This window comes from Amblyomma maculatum, chromosome 1 (genome assembly GCF_055883805.1).
Source record: "Amblyomma maculatum isolate TAMU_Amacu chromosome 1, ASM5588380v1, whole genome shotgun sequence".
Classification (NCBI taxonomy): domain Eukaryota; kingdom Metazoa; phylum Arthropoda; class Arachnida; order Ixodida; family Ixodidae; genus Amblyomma; species Amblyomma maculatum.
In genome coordinates, this window is record NC_139344.1 from 413,244,789 (window position 1) to 413,258,323 (window position 13,535).

The 13,535-nt window shown below is 42.1% G+C and overlaps 1 long non-coding RNA gene across 2 annotated transcripts; it reads left to right on the forward strand.

Moving 5' to 3' along the window:
• Positions 1-258: 258 nt before the first annotated feature.
• LOC146208963 (uncharacterized) lies at positions 259-4,376 on the forward strand. Of its 2 annotated transcripts, XR_014703413.1 has the most exons (4): positions 259-540; positions 1,430-1,601; positions 2,076-2,156; positions 4,071-4,376. It is a non-coding gene; the product is annotated as an uncharacterized LOC146208963 (long non-coding RNA). The 2 variants fall into 2 exon arrangements; XR_014703414.1 differs by lacking the exons at positions 259-540; positions 1,430-1,601 and having other exon boundaries at positions 2,000-2,156.
• The last annotated feature ends 9,159 nt before the right edge of the window (positions 4,377-13,535 follow it).

Consider the following 13,535-nt stretch of genomic DNA (forward strand, 5'->3'; position numbering starts at 1 on the left):
TACCTTATTTTCTCCTAGCACTCTCGACTCCCCCCTCCCCCCTCCTCCCTTATCTCTTACACTTCGCGCTCGCACTCCTGAAACCTCTTTCATGCTTCGTCGTCTTCTTTCACTCGGAGCGCTGCGACCCCCCCCCCCCCCCCTTTTTTTTTATTTAGTCGGAGCATAGGCGCGCACCGTCCTGCTGCTCGGGGAGCGTCCTCCCGCAGTCCTTCTGTTTAAACTTTTTGTTCAAGGAGGCTCGTTCGTTCTCGGCGGCCGTTCAGCGCGGCACGCCTCTGCGCTCGTGCTCTCGGCATCGAAGTGCGCTGGTCGGCCGGCCTGGTTGCATAATAGTTTATTCCAAACTGCGTAAACTATATGCCGCTATCATCAGCCTATGTTAACTTCCCCGCGTCTGGATTTGCCTTTTTTAATCACAATGGGAGCATTTTTCATTTTATGGGGACCATATTTTGCGGTTGCATGGAGTGTGAATTTGCATTTTTATTATGCTGCTTTTGTTATGGCGTTTACTTTCGCTCTCGAAGAATCATTTAGGTACATATTTTATTTTCAGCAAGACTTCAATTAAGGCACTTGTACACGTGCTAAGTCAGCTGATGTGGTTCAAACCATCCAGTTTTCATTATTTTTGTGGTCACATTTCAACATAACTGTTTGACCACATTACTTGATTTTTGTAGTGTCTTTAGACTAGAATAAATGGATATTCGATACTGATGCCTCAGCATTCAAGTAGAGGTCGACAGCTTGATTTCTGTGGCCAAATATTGTACCGGATGTTGCTATTACAAAGTTTCATTCTGACCAGATGTTTACTTTATTTTGTCTTTTGCTTAAATGTACTACATATGAAGCGACTATCATAGCCTTAGTCGCATATGTTTACCTTCTTTGCTCATGACAGTGCGCATATTGCAGGCAAATTTGTGACTTACTGTTATTCAAAAAAATTGTAATGTATGTGTTGAAAGCAGTTTACTGATTTAAAGGGCCCATAAAACAATTTGACTTTCATATGCTAACGATGCATGTCTGTAGATTGTCTCTAAGAATTGAAGCCTACTTTTTAAAGCTGAGCGGGGACCCTTAGTTTAGAGATATATTACATATTTTATTGCCATTCAGCCGTGTGCCAAGTTGAGGGAAGGAAGATCATAATTTTTGCTTTGTTATTTTTTATATTAGACTTTCCTTAATATTGCTTGCAGTTTGGCGATGAGTGGCAAAATACTGATGGTTTTTGCAGTTTTCTAACCTTAGTAAATATTTGTATTTGCTGTTTGCTAATGCCAGATTTTTTTTTTCAGATATGTACAAAGGCATCAATTGCCTTTGCTTTTTGTACAATGATTTTTAATATTCAGTTACTTGAAACATTGAGTAAAATCAATTCTTTACGGCTACCATTCACACAAACGTGCAGTTCTTACATGACGTCAACATGCTGATCAAGAAGGACGGCAAAGAGGCAGTTGAAATTGGCCTTAACAAGACACTTGTCTTGGTTTTGAAGGACACCACTCGTGCAAGAAAAAAGGACATTGCCCGGGTGCTCGAAGTATGTTCTGAGGGAATGCGTGAAAGGAGAAAGAAGCGTAAGTATTAAGCTGTTTCCTTCTGTTTGCTGCATGTGCTATCTAATTGCCAGTTTTTCGCTAAATGCCTACATTTTTGCCATTTTGCATTGCCTTATAGATATACTAAAAACATGGCTGAGCATCAGAAAGAATAATAAAACCATAATTAGCCTGTGCATTTCTTCATATGTAACAATTTTCGCATTAGCTAAATTTAAATTACCTATTGTTCTTCTCCATCGTAATAGTGCAGCCTTTTCGAATCTGTTCAACTAGTAGCAGAGAATTAGGTGATACCTGATTCAAATCTTGACAAGCTTTGCTAATTTTTGCTGTCAGATGTTTGGCTTTCAGTTTGCGTGCCTCTACATGTTTTCAATTTTGTTTATTTGCCTTCCTAAATTACACAATAAATTATCGCCTCAAAACTCGGCTGTCTCTTTTTACCTGCAAGGAGGTACACCATTGTTGTGTTGCTTATTTCTATTGTAGATGTACAGACAGTATGCATTCTGCAACTCTTGGCAAACATTGGGAACCAGCCGGGAGCTCTGGATGTTGTTTGTATCATTTGTAAGTTTTCTCTTTGTCATTTGAATATTCAGGAAGCCTACTTGAAACCGACATTATTAGCGAATTTTCTTTGTTTCTAAAATGGTTTACATTCTAACTTGTAATATGTATTAGTGATTCATAATTCAAATATAAATACTACACAAGTTTTCACCAGAACTGTGAATTCTTTGCTGTGAAAGGATTATTTGCACTGTAAGTACAATCAAAAGCACTTTTAAGAGACTCCTGCCATCACTTGCTTACCACGTCGTATTGCATACAAGAGTCACCTGATGAAGCACTGGTAATGTCAAGATTGGTGCAGTGTGCCATTTGACTAAGCACTCTGCTGCAGTGGACCAGCAGTGCTTTATCAGATGGCTCTTGCAGGCAGCTTGGTGGGGTTTAGCATTTGCTGGAAAGGGGTCTCTCAACCTGCTCATGCATGCTAGTACCTAACATGTTCCTAATGTCTGTAATATATAATCTGAGACTGCTTCAAAAGAAATATTTGCCACATTGTCTTATCCTACAGGCTTCTGAAGGTGGGTAATGCAGTTTAATAGTTGTTTTTAAAAAATGCTGTAATTTGCTAGCCAAGTTTGAAATGATGTAATAATTTTAATTCTTCTGGGATTAGGTTTACCACATTGGTTGGGAGAAAACACTGCTGTGTTTCAAGGTTCATGCTCTATAAATATAATGCCTTCAACTACAGATGCTAACATTTCATGCATTAACGATGTGGCACTGTCATAGACATTCTCATTTATAGTAAACATTCTCAATAAATCCGAATTGTTATTTTTGCATTTCAAGTTAGTCAACATATTTTTAGTATTCGAACCTTTAGTATTTCAAAGTGCTCAGACTGCCTGCCGCTATAACGATTACAACTTCTTAAACACTTGAGCTTCCTGCCGCCTCTTGAGGCTCACCACTGATGTGCTGGATGTCTATGCATACAATGTGCTATGCGTGGAAAATGTTTTAACATGCCATGCTTCAGTGTTGACATTTTTTAGAGCTTCTGCTGTTTGGTTGTTTGGTAATACTATGCTGTTGCACATTTATTGTCGCTCAACTCAAAGCTCCAGTGTACACTTTCAATGAATAATGTGTGATGAAGTTTCAGAACTGCCACATAGAGCAGCGAGAACACTTTTTCCTTGTTACTAAACCTTAAATGTAAACACTTCAGGAAGCATTGCGATGACCTAGGGCTTGGCTGGTTCATACGTAGCACAAGAAGACGTGCAAAAGTTGAGAAATGCATTATGTGTTATGTATTACATGCACTTTGTTTAGTTTTTTTTTGTAGTGCCCCATCACTAAGTATGCTCTTTCCACGTTTTTTTTGTTTGGTTCTGCAGTATCTACTTGACCAGTGCAGGGTATGCTGTAGGCCTTGTGTGAAGCTTTCAATTGAGCCAGCTGTTAATATTTTAGTAGTAAACACCGTGCTCCAGTGCTGTTTATTGTTTATTTACATTTTTAACTATCATAATAAGCATTCCAGTTCATGTGAAATGAAAATTCGTGGGGCAGCATAGAAGTTCTCTAACCCAGGTGCTTTTGATGAGTGTAGCCATTTTTGTTTGATAAAATAGCTTGCATAATCTAAAATTAACATGCAACAGCATGCTGCATGAATAAAAATGGGGTGACCTTATGTGCTCTCATTTATGACTTGATCAGACTGCTGGCTTTGTGCCTCCTGAACCAACCGTAACAGTATACTCTGCATTGTTATTGTGAAATAACCACCAGTGGTTTCCGATAGGGCCCTTTTCCAGCACACTGCTGTACACTAAAGGGGCATTGGCGTATTCTAAATATAGAGTAGAAAATATGTTGAAATTGCTTTTTGCCAGGTGCAGTGCATATTTATACAGCTGCTCTGTTATGCACTTCTTTCACAATTTTATCAAGGAACAGGAAGAAAAGCCTGGCACGCCGTGCGTCGGATATACTGGGAGCAACATCAAAGAAGCTGAAGACCATTTCCCCTTCATTCAGCAGCGGAAGCTTCTTCGAGTCATAGACTCTACTTAGGGTATTGTTCCAATAATGGGTCGATTTTGGCTGTTCAATCTGACATATGACAAGGGGTCCGACAATTTGTGCTGCTTTATAGAGCACTTCTTTTTGGCCGTCTGCGTGCCGAAGCCAAGATGCGCTGCACGACGCTTTATTTCATCGCTTAAGGCCGAATTTTATGCAGGCGCACGCGTTGACACTGACAAAGCATAGTATTAATATTGTGTACTGTGATTATTGTTGCATATACGACTAAAAGTTTTGTTGTTGTTTTTTAAGAAATGTCACCATGCTGTTGTGTTCATTGTTTGGTTCTGTTTTTGAAAAACATGTATACTTTGCTGTCTGCATTTGTTGGAACTGTTTTGCTTCTTCCATTTTTTTAGGTATTTACGTGCATACCATGTATGTTTTTGCCCGTCTGCTAGCCTCTCGGTGGAGAGTGGCAGTATTGTTAAATAAATGAGGTTCCATAGCGCACATCAATGAAGAAACAGAACACAAGTGCCCCCCTGCCCCCCCTCCACCAGCACCCGAGCACCCACTAGCCTGAACCCTGACCCCTTCTATGCCGAATAAAAGACTTCCAGTTTCCTTCTGTGTGACATTTTTTGTAACATGCTCTGTGAATTTGAAAAAAAAACAATCATACTGGCATGGGCCATTCGAGATGCCAAAATAATGGCATGCAGCATCTCTTTACATGCTCATTTGGCATTACAGGTGGTTAAAAGGAATACCATTAAGCTTGATTGCAAATGTGCACATAGTAAAAGCATTAAGGAACGTGTAGTGGCAAAAGTAATTCCTAATTAGGGATTGCAATATATGGACGTTATCCGCACTGATTTTTATCAAGGGGTGTAAGGGTGTAATGCCACTGCTTCCACCCTGCAATAGGGTGTAAAGGTGATGAAAACACCCCAGTGCATTGGCCCCATAAAAGGGTGTTATGACCAACCGAAGCACCATCTTTGAGGGTGTACTGGCACTCTGAAGCCACTTTTTTTCAAGGGTGCATGGGTGTTAGTTATAGACATGCGAAAACACCTAATAAGGTGTTTTTGTTTTTACAGTGTAAGAAAACAAATGGCTGCGCTAGATAGAGGACAACAATCTCTGGAGGAACATTTAGTGCATGTAGAGTAGTTACTTAATTAGAGCCATTTACGCAAGTCAGACATCGACATAGCCAATGGGTAATGTCACCGTCAAACGGAAGTCACGTGGTACGTAAATTACATAAATTACACGGGTTGTTATGTCATAGTGTGACGTCAGAAACCGGAACCTTCTTTTTCTTCCGTAACTTTTCCTCCATAAAGAAAGCTTCCGCATTACCACAATGCGGGTGCCTAAGTAATCTCAATCGTTTTAATAATAGCCAACTATCATAACTGATTTTCACTGTTTATTTTTTTCATTGCGTACTAAAGCATTCGTAATTGGTTTACCAGCACGGGCTAACCTGCACTAGGCCACTTCTCTGATACCTTTTAGATACGAAAGGTTGCAAAACATCCTAACGAGAGAGCATTTCCCGCCTAGTTCATAAATACCCCGACTCCGACCAAGGTTTTCTCAATGAACATGAAGTCTTGTGTCTCGATAAGAGTTCGCACAACCCTCTCCCCCTATGGATGGATGGATGGAATATAGGAGAGTCCCCTTTGAAACGGGGTGGTAGCAGTAGCTATCATGCTCATTTTTCTCCATATATCTTAATTATTGATTTAGAATGGTTAAATAGACCATCATTCTATTTATTAAATTTTTGTTCCTACATTACTAACATTGTCACTTCTCTGCTTTTAAGCCACCAATCTTCCAGTAGTTTTTTGCTAGTTTCCACCGCTGGTTTATTCACCCGGCCACTGGTATCTCTAAACCCCAGAGCTTCAGAAAGAGTGACTGCGCCTGCATCAACTTCCGGATGGATACTATTACATTCGAGTATAATATGGTCAATTGTTTCATTGGAGTTTCCACATATAGCACATGCGTCATCTCCATTGTTAAATTTCTTTTTGTAGCTGCGTGTTCTAAGGCATCCTGATATAGCTTCAAAAAGTAGGGCACTGCCTCTTGAGTTATCAAAAAAATCTTCCTTCCTGATCTGCATTTTCTGCTTACGGTATAATTCCACACTCTGTTTCTTTTCTATCGAATTTATTCAATTTTAACCTTCTGTGTTTTTCACCTGTTGCTTAATGCTCTTTATTTTCCGTCCTTGTGAATAGCATACTTACTAGTTAGTTTCCCAGTTCTTTTTCTTCATTGTGAGTCCACGCTTTTTAAGTACAGGTATTTAAATATTTTAGCTGCCCATCTGTTACTGTCCAATTTCCTCAGGCGTTCCTCATATAATATTTTACTCAGAGCTTCCCGTACTTCGAAAGACGCCCAGCCCATATCTCCCTGTACCGCCTCATTTGTAGTTTTGCCGTGGGCACCTAGTGCTAATCGTCCAACGGATCTCTGATTTATTTCTAATGTCGACTGTACCTCTGAATTTAGGCACAAAACCGCATTTCCGAAAGTACGTCCGGGCACCATAATTCCTTTCAAAATACCCCTCAAACCCTCATACCTATTGTATTCCCACAATGCCTTATGCTTCCTTATCCCGGCATTCCTTCGCCCTTTGGCCTTAAGTGATTGCTCATGCTTTCCAATGTATGCCAATCCTTCGTTTACCTATATCCCCAAATATTTATATTCAGCTACTCTAGGTATTTCATGGCCTTGTATTTTAAGACCCTTATCAGTTGAGCCGTTGAAAATCATCAGACCCGACTTAACTGCGCTGAAACTGAAGCAGCGTCCCCTTCGTCTCCGCAATACTTAACTAAAGTTTGCAATTCTTCCAGACTCTCAGCTAGCAGCACAATATCGTCTGCATACATCAAACAGGGGAGGCGCTGCTCTACCGCCTTTCCACCTAATCTATATGACAGGTTAAAACCTAGGTTACTGTCTTGCATCCTCCGTTCCAGGTTTATCATATAAAGCATGAACAGCACCGGTGATAGAGGACAGCCTTGTCTTAATCCTTTGCATACTTTGACATCCTCCGTACTTCTTATCCCTTCCCACGTAATTTATACTTTGTTATCCCGGTATATTTCCTGTAGGAACTCTATTATCTCATAAATGATACCTTCTTCTTTTAATATGTTCCACAGGAGTTCCCTGCTTACGTTGTCGTACGCCCCGTTTATATCCAGGAAGGCGAAATACAAAGGTCTATTTTCCACTCTACATATTTCGATGCATTGGGTAAGCACGAACAGGCTATCATCTAAGCGCCTACCATTTCTAAAGCCGTTCTGAAGTTCTCCGAGTATCTTGTTACTTTCTATCCATGCTTGCACTTTTAATTTCACCGCCTGCATGTCTAACCTGTACATAACAGGTGTTATGGTAATCGGCCTGTAGGATTTTATGTGCATCCTGTCACATCCTGTCTCCTTTCCCTATATAAATCAAATTAATTTTACTCTGCCACCAGCTGTCCGGAATTTGCTTATTCGTTATGACTGCTTCCAGAGTTTTAACAACGTTTCTTTACTTTTTGGACCGAGTTCATTAATCACCTTGATTGGAATTCCATCTATTCCTGAAGATGTGCTTTTAGGAATATTTTTTTCTGCCTTTTTCCAGTTTAGATTGGTCAGTTCTAAGCTGCTTTGTATTCTGCTACCTTGTGTTGCTTCCTGATTTCCGGAGATTACCCTATCGTCGCTCTTAAATGACTTGGCTATAATTGATGTAATGTAGTTCATTGCGTTGTCTTCCTTTAAACAACTTCCCTCTTGAATCCGATCCTGCTTTCTTTGATTCTTCTTCCCTAGCCAACTTATATGGTTCCAGTATTTTCATGCTCCGCTTCTAGAGGCATTGTGTATGTCAGCCATCCAGCGATCGGTGGACTGCTTTATTTTACTGTGGACGAGGGTCTGTACCTCAAGTTTCTTTTGTTGATATGATTCCCATTTTTGGTCGATTTCCTCCTGGGATACCTGTGCTTTCTTTGCCACTCGGTGGTCCCTTGAAGCAGCCCGTCGTTGTTCAATAGCTTCCCTGATTTCCTTATTCCACCAGCTCCGTGGCTTCCTCTTTCCATTCCAGCGGTTTGCTACTTTACCCTCCTGAATTTTCCTTCTTATGAGTAGGTCTACCTGTTCATAATCCCAGTCTTCCATGGGGCTTTTCTGTATTATTTTCTCTATGTCTTCTGCTATCTGCACTATTTGATCATCGTTTAATTTTTGTCTAAGTTCCATTTCTCTCTTCATCAAGGGCCCCATCTGCAGACTAATACGTTTATGATCAGTTCCCAGACTACACTCCCCTTCTTCGTCTATTTCCATTTTTGTGACTTTGCTATAAATTTCCTGCGACATTAGACAATAGTCAATGGTCTTCTGCCTGTTGCGGAATTCCCACGTGATTTGGCCTTCACATTTTGTTTCTCTACCTACTATAACCAGATCGTGTCGCTCACAGAAATCTAGCATTAGCTTCCCGTTACAATCCGTGTATCCATCCAGATCGTCGATGTGGCCGTTCATGTCCCCCAGTAGAATAATACTGGCCCCGTTTCCAAACTGGCTTATATCGTTACTGAGACATTCAACAAGGTCCTTGTTTTCTTTCCTGCATTCATGTCCTGTTCCTAAATAAACTACCCCTAGCCATATCCTTATGCCGGCAATTGTTCCTGAAACCCAGATATGTTCTTTACAAGATGATTTAATTGTTTGCCATTTTGTTCCCTTGTGTATCAACATACCTACACCTCCACCCTTTTTTCCCGTTCTCGTTCTGTTGCACCCTTCCCAGACATAGCCTTCTATAAAAGGCGGATCTTCTAGATCCCTGAGATGAGTCTCGCAAAGAGCATACACACCTATTTTGTCATCCTTCAACTGCTTTTCTATCTCTAGCCATTTCGCTCTTTTTCTACCGCCTTGCATGTTTATGTAGCGAATCCTATTGCTAAATTTCTTTTTTGTGCTTTTCTTTCTCGACCTACTCTTTGTCACTTTGGGGGGCTCAGCCTCCATTATTACACATTCTTCTGCTTCACTTCTAACTACCTCTGTGCACGGAGTCCTCGCGGACCCCCTAAAAAAGCTACAGCCCTGCCTGCCAGGCGCCAGCCGATCTCTGCTTCCACCCTTCTGTTAAAATGAATGCCATCTCGCTGAAAAGCCCTACCAAACCTGCTTTATGTACCTCCCTGTTTACCTCAACCACTTCGAAACGCTTCTCCAGGCTTAACTTTCTTATGTCCTGATTAACTGTCACCCCGTCTTTTTCCAGCTTTCCATTCAATCCTAGCACCTCTGGTACTGTGCATACAACTATCTGCGTTTGCTGTGCTATCTTCCTAATCTCGTCAACTCCCTACGCTAAACTTTCCACCACTCCTGCAGCATCACCATTTTGATTCCTATATCGCTGACGAAACACCACAGGAAGAAAGCACAAAAGGACAGAAGCGCTTCTGTCCTTTTGTGTCTTTCTTCCTGTGGTGTTTCGTCAGCGATATAGGAATCAAGATCATGTACCAACTAACCCGTCAAAAAGTCCTGCTGCAGCATCACCATTTAGGACATCGTTTAGCCCCGCGGCTACTGTTACCATGCTGCGCTCTGCGGAATTCTTCAACAGCCTATTTTTACTCTCTTTCAGCACTGCCCTAATTGTTCTCCCTGGGAAGGCTTCAACCAACACTCTCTTATCACCCTTTACACGTTCCAAGATACCTCACTTGCACCTGTTCATGTTAGAATCTCCGGCGATAAGCACTTGGGCCTTCTCTTTCCCTCTCCCAACTGTTGGCTCCTGCTTTCGGTTATCTGTGTCCTTACCTCTGGGATTTTCATTCTTCCTTACTTCTTCCTTTTTTTCCGGCTTCTTAGCTGCTTCTAGATAACTCTGACGGTTCGGATCCACCTGACCTACTTTCTGGGTGACGTCAACGCCACCCTGGATGGGGAGATTTCGGAGGCTGAGGTAAGGTTTGCTCTCACTCATCTTCGCCGGAAATCTACTCTGGGGCCAGACGGCATTTCCAACAAAACTCTCCGTAATTTGAATGACCCATCCACCGAGGCCCTCACTGCTTTAAATATGATTGCTGGACAAAGGGTTAAATCCGCGGATCATGGGAGCATGTACGGGTGACATTCATACCAATGCCCTACAAACGACTAGCTCTTGAGCACCTCTTCCCCATCTCCCTCACTTCCTCTGGTAGTAAGCTGATGGAGAACATCATTCTATACCGCCTTAACCGCGATATTTGAAATGATCACCTCCTACCTCCTACAATGATTGAGCTCCGCTCAAGTATCTCATGAAGACATTCCCTACTGAACAACAAGTAGTTCTATGATGCAGTAACCTCACACAATCTCATACAACTCGCAAAGAATCTCACAGGATGCCGTCATCTCATAAAATATCTTCGTTAATTTAGAATAATGGGCGAGATTCTGAGAGATTTGTATGCGATGTTTAGGCGATTTGCGTGAGGAAATGTGAGCTCATTGCCATGTAACTTTGTTCACTAGAGTTGTGCTCCAGCTTTTGAGAGACATTGTGCTCCTTTCCCAGAGGGGGCATAATATTTCTCGATAGCGCTGGAGCACAATCCTAGTGAAAAACGTTCTATGAGGTAATAATTCAGAGTGGACACAAACAGCTATCCCAGGGCCTCACATACCAAAAGGCTCTGACAATTTCTATCACGCCGCTGTTCTCACTAACATCCCCCTAATGAATCCCGACTAACGTACCTACGAGTGTATGCGCACGTTTCTGTCTGGCCTTACAGCTGCAGTAAGCTTTGGTTCTTTACTCTCACACCCTATTGCCATCGGTAGCAATGACACTCCTCAAGATTCTGTCTTTTCCCCCTTTTTTTTCCATCTCGCGTTGCTGAAGCTACCCCAAAATTAGATGCTATCCTACGGCTATCCTAAACCATATACGCGGTCTATATCACCCTCCGTTTAAACAGGCCATATTGCCGAGATGGAATTGCACTCCAGCAACCGGTGTATGTCATTGAACGCAACGTAGTTGGGGCAGATATCTTATTCTCCCCTCAGAAGTCTTAGCTGCTCCTCATCCGAGGTCAACCTGGCTATCATGATCAGCCTGTCATCTCTGTCGCTGCAAGTTTGAGAACAATCAACCATTAGGGCATTGAACCTTCTTATGCAGAGCAATAAAAAAGCACCGTCACTACGGCTAAACGCACAACCTCTGTTTTGGAGAGCATTGGTCTCATTTGCCGTATTACGAGCAAACACAGAAACTTGCGAGAGGCTGCATTACTTCTTGTTGGCTAGCCATTTGTTATCACAAGCCTTATTATATCCTACCCAATACCTCTACCTTAGCTGCCAGCAATAGAACTGCGTTGGCGGTCCTAATATACTCGTATAAAAGGCTGCTGTTCACCTCCGTTACCAAACCCCTGTCTACAAAATTCCGTCATTAGGTGTCTATAACACTGTAACGGAGCTCAAGGAGGCTCATGTTACCTTCAAGTACGAGCGCATCACTCACACCTCCATGGGACGTCACGTACTTCTTAAGGTAAAAATAAGTTTCGAAGCGACCATCGCTGGTTAAGCCCAACTTCAGCCTCTATTCTACGGTAACCTCATCGTTACCACTCTAACTAAAAATATGCACCCAGTGTGACATGTTGCTCACCTCAAAGACACGGCTGAGTTCTTTCATAAAAATTATTTACCAGATGGCAGCGGTTTACGTATGCTTTTTCGGTCACGGTAGTAAACCAGTGTGTACGGGCTTTGTTTGCGTCCTCCCTCCCCTTCAGATTGTCTGAAGAGGCCGAAGAGACCATCATAGCCTTGACATTGGACTGCACCTCTGCAGAAACAATCCTCAGTTACTCTAAATCTGCAGTTCGTAACTTCGCCGAAGTCCGTGTCTTCCCCGCCGACTTACCCCTCCTCCACTCCGCCAATCTCCAACTGTCCAGCTCCAATTGATCCGAATCCTTGAGCACTCATCCTATTCAGAAAACGGAGCGGCCTCAATTATCCCTGAGGACTCGTTGACGGGGCTGCGGCTTCACCCGTTCGGCGAACGGCCAGAGGTCATATGTACGGTTACATTTCATACCTCAGTTCCCTACCGCTTAGGTAGAATTAGCTATTCCCCTGCACTCCGTTTCCCTTATGAAACCACAAGACGTTGCATAGAGGCAACTCCAAGTAAAAACGTTCCCAAACAAGACGTTGTATGCTCGCATATATAATGGTGGCTACTCTCTTTCCTATACACTGTGTGGTAAGGACGAACCTCTCTCACATATACTCTGGGCTTGCCTTAGAGACAGCCCTCTTGCAGTTTTGCTGCTCTGGAATCAAAGCCAGTGCGAGGCTGCATTGTTAAGCTGCGACTCGGACACAGATATCCGGGTCAGGAAAAGAGCCGTAGACGTCTTCTAGTGCCATGATCCCGTGGCCTCATGGTGGGGCTATACCTTTCACAATTCGACTACTTGCTGTCGTCGGAAATTAAGTTGATCATCCTCCTACTTAAATGGAAAAGAAAGGCGCAGTATATGTCACACTTTCTCTGTGAACATCTAACCCGCGCCGTAAGGGCAAGTAACACTATACTTCACCGCCATGAGCCTCGTGGCTTCATTTTTGCGTCCACGGTTTGGCCTTCCCAACAAAGTCTATTAGGCCTTCCACTTTAATAATTTCGTGACTGTATTTAAACTGAATTCTAAAATCTTGCAAGTAAGAGTTCACGCGCCAAAGCACATCGAATCTCACATAGTCGTCACATTTACACCTTGAGAGTTAGTTTTCATTTCATGCCTAAAGTAGTCGATGTTCTAGTACCATTTACTAAATTTGAGTCCTAGTATGAAACCATGCGAGAAAAGTATCCATGCAACGAAAAGGAGTAAACGAATGACTGTTTGCTGTGGCGCGTGCGTCAGAATGGTGCTGTTAGAATAATGTTTGTTTTGCGGAGGCCTAAGTATATTTGAGCGGAGGGACTGGAGCCCAGTAATAGGTAACAATCCCGCTACCCCGTAAGCACCAAACATTAGAATAACGTGAATAAATTGTTATCTAAATGGCCTGCAAATTGGCTAACGTTCTGACACATTGTTATAATATTACTAGAACATTCCGAAGAAGCATACCAATGTCGACTTTTTAATGTTATAATATTGTTATATATATTGTTTCGTGTTCCATTGTAAAAGATATGTTAATGGTACAAACAAATATTATTCGAATATTGTCTTCTGAACGTTAAAATATTTGGACCATAACCATCAAG